At 43.0% G+C, this 14,934-nt stretch overlaps 1 protein-coding gene across 1 annotated transcript in view; it reads right to left on the reverse strand.

Moving 5' to 3' along the window:
* Positions 1 to 14,934, reverse strand: part of LOC122806090 (extracellular calcium-sensing receptor-like) — an 841,208-nt gene that overhangs the window by 606,388 nt on the left and 219,886 nt on the right. The window lies entirely within an intron of this gene.

Consider the following 14,934-nt stretch of genomic DNA (forward strand, 5'->3'; position numbering starts at 1 on the left):
GGGGGACCCCCATCTGTAGGGCCATCTGTGGACTGGTCAGTGTGTGGAACCATTTGTTTCCTGTGTTACTCACTGAACACACATTTGTGAACTGCAGGAGCATAGTGTGGGGATTGCAGTCAGTACATGGTGATAGTGATGAGATACTGCCATCGCATCCCTGATTGGACATATGTCACATGAAACAGTGGTATGACAGACACTGTCTGGGGTTCACAGTGACATGCCAATAATGGGCCACTGTTCATAGCTGCAGTCACAAGTCTTCTACACATTGTACAGATGTCATACAGTATAAATGCATGTGTTGTGCTCCCTCTGCAAATGTATACCATCTGTTGTGTTGGGTTGATGGTCATATCTATGCATGCTGTTATAAGTAATCCTGAATGCTGTTGACTATTACTAAGCCATATCTGTGCTTAAACTTCAACACCATAGGCTGTATGGGTTTAAAGGTCCCATAGAACCTCCTGTCCTACTTAAGCTGGCCATGGTACTGGGCACCAGCACATCTAGGGCCCAGCCTTAGACCTCCACCTCTGTTGGCTCTGCACCACCTTCTGGTGGTGCCGCCACTGAGGATGGGGCTTGTCCCTCTTGGGAGCAAGTCCAGACAGAAACATGTCCGCTGTTGTACAGTTCCAGACGTGATGCGTATGGGGCTCAGTAAGGGGTTCTGAGGTCAGATACGCCAGCTCGAGGGCAGAGTGTCACATTTACAGGGTGGGACTGCCCCACCTAGACAGCCCCCAGCACTGCCACCTTTGCAGCTGTTTTGGTGCAGTGCTGGCTGCCCATGGGTGGGGACCTCCGTCCCACTGTTTCCATCTGGGGGCTCATGGGCTTGTGACTGCCTAACACCCCTACCTGTCCAAGGTGTATCCCCCCACATGTGTCATGCCAATCCTGTATGCTGTCTTGTCTGTCATCCTCCCCAACCTATCCTCCACGAACATACCTACTTTCCTTCCCCCACATCCCACTCTCACCTTATGGAAACAAAAGGCCAATCAGATCCTAGAACAACATTTGCCCTATACATAGCTGTCCATTTCACACATGTATCCACTGGACACATGTAACCCTATTAATATGCATCACAACATACTCCAGTTGTCCTCACCCCTGTCTCTCAAGCACATGATCCTAGTATGCACCAGACTCCTAAAAATTCCAGGTACAAGTGATGTGGATGACCCCATTGTACACAAAACACTACCAGTCTCCTATGGTTACCCCATTTACCTTTATCATGATGATGATGTTGCACACAGCACCTTGCAAGAGTACTGTTCTCACATGATGATTGGACAGGAAATGTTGTGTTAATGTAAATAACATGCACAGAGTGATGTATTTGGCCACTGTACAAATGTTTGCGTGTATGAATGACACATGTCTGTCTGAGGGAGTCTTGATATTACATAGGACAACACCACTACATAATACAGGCATTGCTGGTGTTTCCCTTTTCATTCCTTTGAAATGCTTTGTTGTCACATGGGATGTTACTGATATAGCTATATATATGTATCTATATATGTATCTATATCTGGACATAAACAGACACATACATCTACATGATGGAATACATTTCCTATACTGTTGAATGACTGCGCTGGATGATATGTTTGTGATAAGGTCCGATGTTTGGATATCTGCCATGGCTTACTGGTAAATCGCAATAGCTGTGCATGCAGGGTCCTGGTTTCGAGTCTTGCTGAGGCCATTTATTTTGTTGATGGGCAGAACAATACCATTGGATACGGAGTGAATAAGGCACATTAAAGCAGATGTGAGTGGGTGTGCATGAGTTTGCATGGAGCTAAGCAATGCTAACCTCTGGTTACAGTTTCTTACACTCAGTTAGCCTCTACATTGCTTTACCAGTGTAATACTCGCATACTAGTGGCCAAACATGCTTACACCTGCTTGCTCCTGCATTTGAAAATGCACTGCATTTGGTGTTTGCATCTGACACTCATACCCCTGGGTGGGAGTGAGGACTACAATATTAGCTTGTGATGCCTATTACATCGGACTACATGCCTAAATTATTGGGAATGGCTGCCCATTAGTCGACAGCATGCCATTCGACTGTATGGAATCCGTGGCCTGTCCAGAGTTTGATTCATATTATTGGTGTGTTCCTCTTACAATCTGCACCTGTCTGGCTAATACATGGGAACTGACACTCTTCAATACAAACTAGTAATTGGGTTTTGGAGCCCACATCCTCCAGCTGAGTCATGCTACTGCATACCTAATATTCTATCATCTTTCTAAGGTTGTCAGTGGAATATGTGCTTTCCGTCCCTATCAGACCTCTCATACGATTGGGGAAAAATACAAACTGAATCAGGGACATGGCATAACAACATCAGGGACACATTTAAATTATTGGTGTTATTAACCTGACACATTGACAGACTCAGAGCATATGAATTAATGCACATATTTCTGAGGTAAATGATGTTTATAACTCTTAATTGTTGTCATTATTCATTACATGTGATTCACCACCTTTCCTGCAAATGTCACTAGTTTTAGGAGGGATTAAGTGGGATGGAGTTAGAAATTGAGTCAAACTCAGGGACATCCCTGAAAATCGGGAACATTTTAGAGGTATAGTCCCTATTTGTTCCCCCAATGGTTTATGTCCTGTACAGTGGATTTTCTCTTAGGGGTTGAGAGGTATGGTTGTCAGCTATGCCCATTTCAGAATATTACTTACATCCCCGGGGTGGTCCTAATATGACTGCATCCAGCCAACGCCTGCATGCCTAGGCCCATAATTGCATACCCATAGTTCCCTCACCTGCCACTCCTCTACAGCACTCATCCTTACTGTGGGTGCAGGTGGGGTATAAGCACACCACTGCACACTGCCCACTCTCCCCATGTTGGGACACATGTCGTACATTGTGTCGACCCATAGGTTATCGGGCTTGCACAACCTACTGGTCTGTGTACATCTACAGCCTGGTTTGATGCGTCATTACGGGGACTGCCTCCAATGATCATTGATTTTTGGTGTCCCACAAGGGACATCAATGTCTATGTTTCAAGATTAGACCTGGCAGGTCTCTCCCATTGGTAGTATCCTGCCTTTGTACTGGGAAGCAGTGGTGTGTTTACTTTTATTGTGTGTCTGTATGTCTCACTGGCCTAGCTAAGGGGTGGGGGGGGGTTGATGCTACGTGTTACACGTTTGTTTATTGCACCCCTCACCCCCATATGGACAACCTGTGAACATATGTAACTCTTAACTGCTGTATCATATCCTAGCTATATACATGTGCATATTTACAGTAAAATATATATATCTATATACATTACTATATACAGATATATCTGTATATGTATGCATACATGTATATTTATATTTTGCTGTATATATATATATATATATATATATATATATATATATATATATACATATACATATATCTAACAACATATGGTTCTATGGGTGTCTGCATATGTATATATTTATATGTGGGTATGTATCTGTATTCTGTCTCTGTATGTATAAATTTTTACTACGGAGAGGGACAGGCTTATCTCTATGTTGCTATGGGTAGATATACACACATACCTCTACATATATACATCTACATCTGGTTACTCCGTTCCTTGCCATATAGCTTACACTTTGCTGCAGTGGGACTCGTAGTGGGTGTGGCTGCTCATTGGGCAATGCCTCTGCCCAATGAACACATTCACTTACATCCCTAGGGCTGTCTATATAGGCCCACATCAACCAATACCTGCACACCTAGACCCATAAGTAGCTACCCATAGTTCCCCCACCCGCACCTCCTCAACAGCACCCATCCTTACTCTGGGTCCTGCTCTGTTCTGGACACACCACTACACGCTGGCCACTCCCCAGTTCACGAGACCCATTTCATACAATTGTCTCGATCCATGGGTCATCAGGCTTTCCCACCCTTGTATTCTGAGTATGTATACACCCCAGCAAGAATGTTTGGTCTATCACCTTCTTTTGGTCTTGCCAATTTTTTGGGTGTCCTGCAAGGGACGTTCCTGTCTGTGTTCCAAGATTAGAATTAACAGGTGAACTGTGTATCCTCCCCCGGTTGTATCCTGCCTGTGGTCTAGGGAGCAGTGGACTCTTTACATTGCTTGTGTATATGTTTCTTGTGTCCGGCTGGGGGGGGGGGTGGAAGGTCATGCTACGTGTTTCATGTTTCTTGCTTGGGCCCCTCACTTCCATTGGCATAGCCTGTGAACATATGTCATTCTTGTGTGCTGTTTACTATCATAGCTGTATATCTGTGTATATCTATGCGCAAACACACACACACATATATATATATATATATATATATATATATATATATATATATATATATATATATATATATATATGTGTGTGTGTGTATATATATATATATATATATATATATATATGTATGTATATGTCTGCAACCATATATATATATATATATATATATATATATATATATATATTTATATATATATATATATATATATAAATATATATATATATATATATATATATATATATATATATATATATATATATATATATATATATATATATATATATATATATATGTGTGTGTGTGTGTGTGTGTGTGTGTGTGTGTGCGTCTGTAAAGTAATGCATACCCCGGGCAAACACACTTACACATGCTTACTGGTGTTTATATATGCTTGAACCTGCTTACTAGTGCCTTATTCATTATGACACTGACACTTCGCTCCAGTTAACTTTTAACTGATATTTTGCAGGTTATACAGCGGACAGATGTCACAATATGTTCATGTACAGATTACCGATGGTAAATGGTATGTGATACAGTGGGATTCAGTACGGGAATGTCTGTTCGTTACACAGTTGCTCTAACCAATACAATATTGCTGTGCTGCTTCATTTGCATATATACTCATATACCCATGGCTCCTGGTTCCCCAAACACACACCCCAACACATCCCTAGCACTGCAGTTATCCATTCTCCAGTTGGATTTGCGATGTATCCATACCACTGTACATTGGCCACTCCCTACTCCTATAGACCCATCCCATCGGTTGACTCACTCCACGTATCCTCAGAACTCCTAAAAGTTTAGTCCACAAACATTGGTGACATGAGCTACCAAAAGAATACTATTCGCAATTTTTGGGTTGTCCCACATGGGATACGCATGTGTTTATGTCAAGATTAGACTCTATATTTCATTACATCCTTACTCCCGTTAACATGACACTACAATAAATTAATAAGTATGACTATGTGGTAACACACACGTTACACATGAGAGCCTAATTATGTACGTGTTCAGTGTATTTCTTTTACAAATAGACTGGTTTAGTAATTGGCGTTGCCATAGCAGGCAGATCACAGAAATTATTCCATGTGTGGGAAAGTCCTCACATTTGATTATTTTCAGCACAGCACTGACTTCGGACATTGTACACACTTCTTCGTTTTAGCAGTTTCATCCCGTCCCTCTTCTGCACAACCTATTATTCTATCTACTGTCGAGGTTTGTAAGGGCACATTCATGTTATTTATGTCTGCAAATGAAATGAATGTGTTACAGAGAATATACTTCTACATATTGATGTCTGCATGTGCGTATCCATATTTACTTATAACGAACTCGCTGACCTCCATGGGGCAGTCCAATTAGAACCAGCCCATCCAACCCTGGCACGCCTGGCTCCATAACTTCATACCCATAGTTCCTCTACCCCACCCATGTTCAACATACACACATACCATCCATTGTCCACTTTTTATCGCAGCCGTGACACACCTCCACACATTGTCCTCTCCCGAGCTTTGGGGGCCCAACCCATGTATTCTCAGGCTATCCCACCATTTAGTCCTTGAACATACCTGCCCTTGCTTGTGCAATGGTCGGATGGCCAAATGGTCTATCAATTTTTGGGTAGTCCCACCAGAGGCTACCCTCTGTGTGTAAAGTAGACTTAACAGATCAACATGTCACTCCCACTGGTAATATCCTGCCTGTGGTGTGAGTAGCAGTGCTTTGCTCACTCCTGCCCAACTTGATATGACATATGCTGACAGCACTATATAATACTGGGGTTGCTGTTGATTCCCTTCTCATTACTTTTGTATGCTTTATTGTTATGTCTTTCTTTCTTTCTGTATGTATATATATATATATATATATATATATATATATATATATATATATATATATATATATATATATATATATATATATATATATATATTATATATCTGTATATACTTATATACATTTCCTATGCTGGGCACTGCTTAGACCCGCACAAGCGCACTCAGACTTGCTTACTGGTACTTATATGTGTTTACTGCTGCTTATTTGTGCTTACACCTGCTTACTAGTACCTTATTCATTATGACAGTGCTACTTTGCTTGAATGATATTTAAGTTAAATATCTCATGCGATACTCTTATGTTGGTTTTACAGCAAAACAACATTCATTCCACATGGAAAATTATATGTGCTATTGTTGGGCTCGAACCGTGAATGCCTGTTTGTTAGGCGGATGTTCTAAACACTACAGTATTGACATTTACATTGATGCTGCATGTTTTTCTCTGTTTGAATGCATATGATGTGTAAGCTACGCTCAGTGGAGGGCAGCGACATGCAAACACGTTGCGCTTTGTTTGCACCTTAGATATTGCAGCAATTCAAATGTATAATAGGGACACAGGGAATCTAATTGTGAAAGTTCTAGGGTCAGGGCTCAACATTCCACTACGTGCTTGTGTGTTTACTACTTTGATTTATTTCACTGTTCATGGACATTCTTGTATGCTTAGCATACATTTCGGTATCTACGGACACTGAATTACTGACTTACTATTAGGGGCGGGCTCTACTAGTAGGCATAGTAGGTTTTGCAACTGTCATGGTATGTTTACGCCTTCGTAGAGCAAATGTACATGCTCCCTCCACTTGCACACATTTCCTGTGCACATCGAGGATGTGGCGGTGCGCCCTCATACATATTCATATGGCGCTGCTCTGCCATCTGTAGTGAGGATGCTCGGCACAAGGCTAAAACCATCCTTGCACCGAGCTTCTTGAATCCCGGGGTCGGTCTATTTAATTCAGACCTATCCCTACCAGTGGGTATACCAGTCATAGGTGACAACATATGCTGCTAGATCTTCCTCCTTGGTTTGTCCTAGTCATGGAACTGTTATGAGCATTGCCACCATCCCTTTGGCTATACTAGCAATGGCATTAAGTATTTTAATTTACTCGTTTTTTACTTAGTTATTAGGAGTTATTTGCTGTTATACAGTGCTGATCCATAATGACTAGACTTGAGTCACTACAAAAATATATACAGTAATGGATTAACAAATACACAAATACATAGAGATAGCAGTGAACTACTGGAGCAAACCAATAAATACCAAAACAAATACAGGAACATTTTAACAAGTAAAATAATTGGAGCAGCTATAAGGTGGGAATATGTATGTAAGGTAACATGAAAACAAACCTGGGAGAAAATGGAAAGGAGAGAAAAGGAAAATGAGTGACAGGGAAGGAGGGGGAGTAGAAAACGGAGGGAAGGGGAAGGAAGAAAAAGGGGGAGGGAGAGGGATATTAAAAATAAAATAGAAGAATGGTGTCAGAGATCATTTTCAGCTGTTATAGAGAAACCATGAATTTGAGGTTGATTCTGAAAGCATTAACTTAGGTTTTATGACCTGAATTAGCATGTGCATTTATACTGGACCTCCTTATATAGGTGTGCATTAAGTTAAGACCTGCATTTGATGAAAGAGGTTACTTCTTTTATGTGAGTGAGGAGTGATTATCATACCTTAGGAACAAGTGAAGAAAAAATTAACTTAGTCCAGTGAAAATTAGTTTTGGTGCTCATGGCCATGAATGAATGAAGTCTGGCATCTTGGGATGACTTTCTAACTGTAAAGGCATAAAAAAGTGAGTCACATAAGATATTCGCCCTTTATTTGCTCAGCAGATATTTGGTGTTCTCCATAGTAAAATTATGATCATGGCAGATGGAGAGGCTGAAAAACAGCATATTTTGCCACAGAGGATTTCCTGTGCTGTCATATTTTTTTAGAGGAGGCTGTAGCAGTTATTGGAAGACCATATTCTAGTTTTGCAAATACAGTCCATGTCCCTATACCAGATATTGGAAGACTGTATTCTATTTCTGCAAGTACAACCCCTTTCACTGTAACTGTATTCTATTTCTGAAGTACAACCCCTTTCCCTGTAGCTGTTAGTGGAAGACTGTATTCTACTTGTGCAAATACAATCCTTTCCCTGTAGCTGTTAGTGGAAGACAGTATTCTACCTGTGCAAATACAAACCCTTTCCTTGTAGCAGGTATTGAAAGACTGCATTCTACTTGTGCAAAAACCCTATCCCTGTAGCTGTTAGTGGAAGACTGACTTTTAGTTGTGAAAATGCAATCCCTTTCCCTGTAGCAGTTCAAGGATGACTGTAACCTACTTGGGAAACACAACCCTTTCCCTGCAGCAGTTCATGGAAGACTGTTTTCTGCTTGTGAAAATACAATCCCAGTCAGTCTAGCAGTTAGTGGAAGACTGCATTCAACTTGTGCAAGTGCAACCCTTTCCTTGTAGCAGTTAATGAAAGACTGTATTCTGCTTGTGCAAATGCAACCCCTTTTCCTGCAGCTGTTAGTGGCCGACTGTATTCTAGTTTTGCAAATACAACCCTTTTCTGTGTAGCTGTTAGTGGAAGACTGTATTCTAGCTGTGCAAATGCAACCACTTTCCCTGTAGCTGCTAGTGGGCGATTGTATTCAGTTTTTCACCTGCAACCCATTTCTCAGTCCCTATTAGTGGAAGACTGTATTCTATTTGTGCAAATGCAACCCCTTTCCCTGTAGCTGTTCATGGAAGACGGGATTCTACTCGTGAAAAAGTAACCCCATTCCCTGTAACACTTAGTGGAAGACTGTATTCTACTTGAGCAAATACAGCACCTTTCCTTGTAGCATTTAGTGGAGGACTGTATTTTACTTATACAAATATAACCCCTTTCACTGTAGCAGTTAGTGGAAGACTGCATTCTACTTGTGAAAATACAACCCATTTCCTCATATCTGTTAATGGAAGACTGTATTCTGGTTGTCCAAATGGAACCACTTTCCCAACAGCTGTTAGTGGAAGACTGTATTGTAGTTGGGTAAATACATCCACTTTCCCTGTAGCATTTAGTGGAAGACTGTATTGTATTTGTGCAAATACAACTCCTTTCCAAGTAGCAGCTATGGAAGACCATATTCTAGTTGTGCAAGTATAACCCCTTTCCCTGTAGCAGTTAATGGAAGACTTTATTCTACTTGTGCAAATACCACCCCTTTCCTCATAGCATTTATTTGATGGCTGTATTCTAGTTGTGCAAATGCAACCACTTTTCTTGTACCTGTTAGTGGAAGACTGTATTCTGGTTGTTCAAATGCAAACCCTTTCCCTGCAGCTGTTAGTGGAAAACTGTATTCTTGGTGAGAAAATACAACCACTTTCCTTCTAGTAGTTACTGGAAGACTGCATTTTATTATTGCAAATACAAACCCATTCCCAGTAGCAGCTAAGGAACACTGTATTCTAGTTGCGCAAGTACAACCCCTTTCCCTGCAGCTGTTAGTGGAAGACTGTATTCTAATTTTGCAAATACAACCTTTTTCTTTGTAGCTGCTAGTGGAAGACTGCATTTAGTTGTGTAGCTGCAACCCATTTCTCAGTATCTGTTAGTAGAAGACTGTATTCTACTTATGCAAATAAAACTCTTTTCACTGTAGCAGTTAGTGGAAGACGTTCCCCCAGATTCTCAAAAGCTTGCACGGAATGCAAGATAGGTGCAGGAGCCCACGCAGGCAATATGTCTGCCATGCAATCCAGGAACAGCCTGCAGGGGTGTGCACGAGCGCTGTTGCACAGACTAAGCCTGTGTATGCAAATCACCCCATTTGCAGGTGAAATCCATGCAAATGAGGTGGTTTTGCAATCCAGGAAGCTTGCAACAGTCCATGCAAGACTAGTGCTAACCTGAGTACATTTCTGCAAAACCCAAAACGAAGCTATTACAGCTCCAAATAAAGGCTGCATATCATTGAGGAAGCATGCCAGTGGTCTATAAGGCCATTGGCATTGCAAACAATACAAAAAATAAAAAAATCAACTTTTATTTTTTTTTCAGCCGATCTCGGCTGTTTAATCATAGGGCAGTGGCGCACAAATGGGATTGGGGAAAATAAGAAAATAAACCTAATATAAGCATTCTAACTAAAATCAGTATTCTTCCATGCAAGTCAATGGCAGACAGAAGACAACATGGCCAGTGAGTAGTGGTTGCTAAGGGGGGAGGCTCAGTGTGACACATGTAACTATGCATTAGCAGGCAATCCTATACAAATGAGGGGAACGATAGTGAATCCCAGTTTTCCCCAGCATGTGAGTAAGGTCCCAACAGTGTAAGAGTATGAATAGCTGGGTGCAAGCCTAGGAGGTAGGTGACATCATGGGTGTGTGTGTCAGGCATACTGTAAGTGGATTGGAGCCCTGTGGCTTGGGTTTGCTCCTAGCTTAGCACAGCTAACCTAGGGGGTGTGTCTAAACCTGCCTAGCACTCTTTACAAAGTGTAAACGGGTGTGCGAGCTGCACACCGGGTTTTACAGAAAAAAATAGTAGTTAAACCAGGAAATGGCAGCAGTGTGCACATTTGTGCACTCTGTGCAAAGCACCCCTGGGCTTAAACAGGGAGGCAATGGGATGGGAAAACAGCAGTAGGAAGGTATTCAAGGAGAACTAGTGTAGCTGGCAGGTGAAATGTATCAGAATCAGCCAATTACACAGGCAGCAGACCAGACCAGCCCAGAACACTACTATAAAGTAAGCAAACACTTTCCCCTTTGTTTTTTCCCACAGTCTACACCACCGGTGTATACAAGCGGAGAAATTTTAACAAACAAACCTACAAAATGAAAAGTGCTGCAGCAGGCAACACAGAACAACATGTGCAAGAGGCTGAGGGTAGTGAGGATGTGAATGCTGCCAAACAGCCCACAGTGAGGAGATGGAGAAGAGTGTACAGAGCCAGGGTAACCTACAAGGGGCTACATGAGCTGGAGATAGTGGAGCACTATAGGGTGGACAGAGACCTCCTACAGCAAATTGTTGAGCTGTGCCGGCCACACCTGACATACCAAACTGACTGAGGGGTACCCATCCCAGTGGGTACCAAGGTATGTGTAGGCCTAGGTATGCTAGCCTAAGGTTCCTCCCAAAGCACAAATGGGGACATCATGGGGATCTCACAGGCATCAGCATTCAGAGTATTCCACCACTTCCTGGATGCCATGTCAGCACATACCAGTGAGCACGTATATTTCCTCAACACCTGTGAGGTGTTGACCAGCAATATGCATCTCTTCCACCAAATGGCAGACTACCCTAGGGTAGTGGGTTCTATAGACTGTATATACATATGCATCAAAGCTCCACCCGGTGAGCAGGGTAGGGCCTACATCAACTGCAAGGGCATCCCCTCTATCAACTGCCAGGTCATCTGTGATGCCCAGGGCATTATAATGAATGTGTGTGCTGGCTGCCCTGGAAGCTATGATGATTCCCACATATGGCATCTGACACAACTGTACCAGAGATTTGCCAATAGGGACATCCCCTATGGTCACCTAGTGGGGGATGCTGGGTACACACTGGAGCCATAGCTGATGACACCCATCAGAAATGCACACACACCTAAACATCAATGCCATAATTAGGCACACGCACAGGCCAGACATATAATAGAGCATGTGTTTGGGATGCTCAGGTCACAGTTCCAGTATCTGGACACATTTGGTGGAGCCTTGTAGTATTCACCAGCTACATGAACCCAAATTGTTATGGTATGTGCTATGGTACACAATATGATCCTGTGGAAACAGCTGCAAGCAGGAACAGCATGGGGCAGGTCCAAACAGTCCCCCACCAATGCCAAGGCCTGCACAGGCACAGGCACAAAGTGACCCAGAAGAGGAACAACCTGAGCCTGCCCCAGCAGGCAAAAGGAGGCACGCTCAGTTTGCCCTGGCCTTGGCAAAGAGGCAATGCATAGCACATGCACTGACACAGTAGGGACCCAGGGAAATTACACCTCTCTCTGACTCACACATACAGTAAAAGGGATGCCAAATATGACACTACCTGTGCTCAACCATGTATAGGGAGTGTACTATATCCATCTGATATAGGCAGCCCTCCAGCACTGTCCGCAAGTCTGGCACACCATCAAAGTAAGTTAATCAACCTACCAATTGCCAAATGGAGTAGAATGTGTTGTTACCAGTAGCTATGGTATGGATGTGAGCATGCAAGGAAATTGGGTGGCTGAATGTTATGGCAGTAGACAGTAGACACCCATAGTGGCACCATGACATCTGTAACAGATACTGGAGTCACCATAGTAGCCAGTACTACACAGGGTGACAAAACCCACTGCAGGAAATGTGCTGAGTGACATGTGCATCCATACAACCCACACATGCCAGTCAGGATGGTTCACATACCCAACAACAGTCTCAGCCAGCAGGACAGGTGTAGACAAACCCAAACAGAGCCTGTGCCATGGCACCAGAATGATGTCTATGGTTGACCCCCCCCCCCCAGGCCTACACAGATAGACCACAGCAGGGCAGGCAGTGGGATGTTAGTTCTGAAGGGTAAAGAGTTAGACAATAATATGTAGGGCAACCAAAGCCACGATCTGTAGTACACTGGTATGCCTCTAGTCAGCATGATAGTTAGCAATACAGAATGAAATGGAGTACCTAACATACCAGTACAGTCATAGCAAATGTGTACAAGTTTCTCATGTGCCCCTGCCCCACATCCTACATAGTAATGTAATAACAATCAGGTGTGCCCCCAACCCTGTGTAGAAATGTAGAAATAGTCAGGTGTGCCCCCCCATCCTACATAGTAATGTAATAACAGTCAGGGGTGCCCCCCACTCCTGTGTAGAAATGTAGAAATAGTCAGGTGTGCCCCCCATCCTACATAGCAATGTAATAACAGTCAGGTGTGTCCCCCCAATCCTGTGTAGAAATGTAGAAACAGTCAGGTGTGCCCCCTCACTATGCAGAAATGTACTAACAGTCAAAGCCAAATGATCGATGGATACCCTGAAGAGACAGCATGCTACCTGTCAGTGTACAACACAAAGGTCAGCACTGCAGCACAAACTGCCTGGACACATATCCTAGACCTGGTCATTACCAACATGGGAAATCGATGCTTCAAACCTATGGTACCCCCTCGTTGATCAGGTCTGACCATAAGCTAATCACCCTTAACATCCACATCCCACCCCCACCCCCAGTAAGGAAACCTCCATAAAAAACTTCTCCAAAGCCAACTTCATGCTACTCAAGTCAGAAGTGACAAACTTCATGACACCCAAGCAGACGGGAACTGAAAGTTCGACTGCTGAATCCTACACTAAGGCAGTGTATGAGCACATCCACTCATGCATGAATCGTGCCATCCCAAATAGAACCAAGATGCTCTCCTCCAAAATAAGGAAGCCAATCTGGTGGTTCCCTGCCATAAACAAACTTTACAACAAAAGGAAGAAACTGTTGCAGTAAACAGGAAAATCCCAGGATGCAAAAAACTCCCTTACCAGCCTCAGTAAGAAGCTGAGATCCCTCATAAAATCCTCCAAAGCTAGTTATGAAAATAAAATTGCAAAGATTCCAAAGACAACCAAAAGGCATTCTATAACTATGTCAAGAATCTAAATGGCAAAGCTCAGATCTGCTCTGTGCCACAACAGAATGGCATTAAATATACTGATCCCAAGGATATTGCCATTATCCTGGCAGATCAATTCATTGCCAACTTCACCCCCCTCTCAGTCCCTAAATGGCCCATCTCAATACCAGAAGATTGCCAAATTCCGGTAATAATAACCACACAGGTAAAAAATGCACTCTCCAAAGCTAAGAATACAGCATCCATGGGACCAGATCACATCCCAGGCTGTGTATTACATGAACTACAAAATGAACTGGCACCTCACCTAAGTATCATGTTTAATCATAGCCTCACCTCAAGCTTCGTGCCAACTGAGTGGTGTGCAGCTACAGTTATTCCACTCCACAAGGGGCGATCCACCTTGGATCCTGGGAACTACCACCCCATCAGTCTGACGAGCCTGATCAGCAAGGCCATGGAACGTATTATCATGGAACTTATAAACAAAGACATTGGCAACCATCAAACACTGGAACTCACCCGGTTTGGCTTTGTGAAGGGCCAATCTTGTCTCCTGAACCTGATTGACTTCTTCAAATCAGTTGCCAGAGCCGTGGACTAGGGTAAGGCAGTCCACACACCCTATCTGGACCTCGCCAAGGCCTTTGACACCATCCCCCACTCTGGAATCATAGACTTGCGAAGCTGGGCATTAATCCCTACGTCACTTGATGGGTTGCCAACTGGCTTACTGACAGAACCTACACTGTAAAAGTAGATAACTCCAAATCCAGCTCCAGGTAAGTGACAATTGGAGTATCTCAGGGTTCAGTCCTGGGACCACTCTTGTTTGGCATCTACTTCTCTGAAGTACAGGCCAACACTAAGGGACTCTAGCTAACAAAGTTCGCAGATGACTGCAAACTGGGAGCCATTATTGAATCCTGAAATTATGTTGATACTCTACAAAAGGGCCTTACAGAAACAGATGCTTTTGAGCCAGAGCCATAAGCTCAAGCTCAATGCCAAGAAATGTATAGTTATCCCCTTTGGAAAAAAACATGTACTCGTGAATTACCACATAGGTGGCAGTACACTAAACACCAAAAGTGTGATAAGACACTTAGGGACACA

This window comes from Protopterus annectens, chromosome 7.part0, assembly GCF_019279795.1.
Source record: "Protopterus annectens isolate FY-2018-M chromosome 7.part0, PAN1.0, whole genome shotgun sequence".
NCBI lineage: Eukaryota > Metazoa > Chordata > Ceratodontiformes > Protopteridae > Protopterus > Protopterus annectens.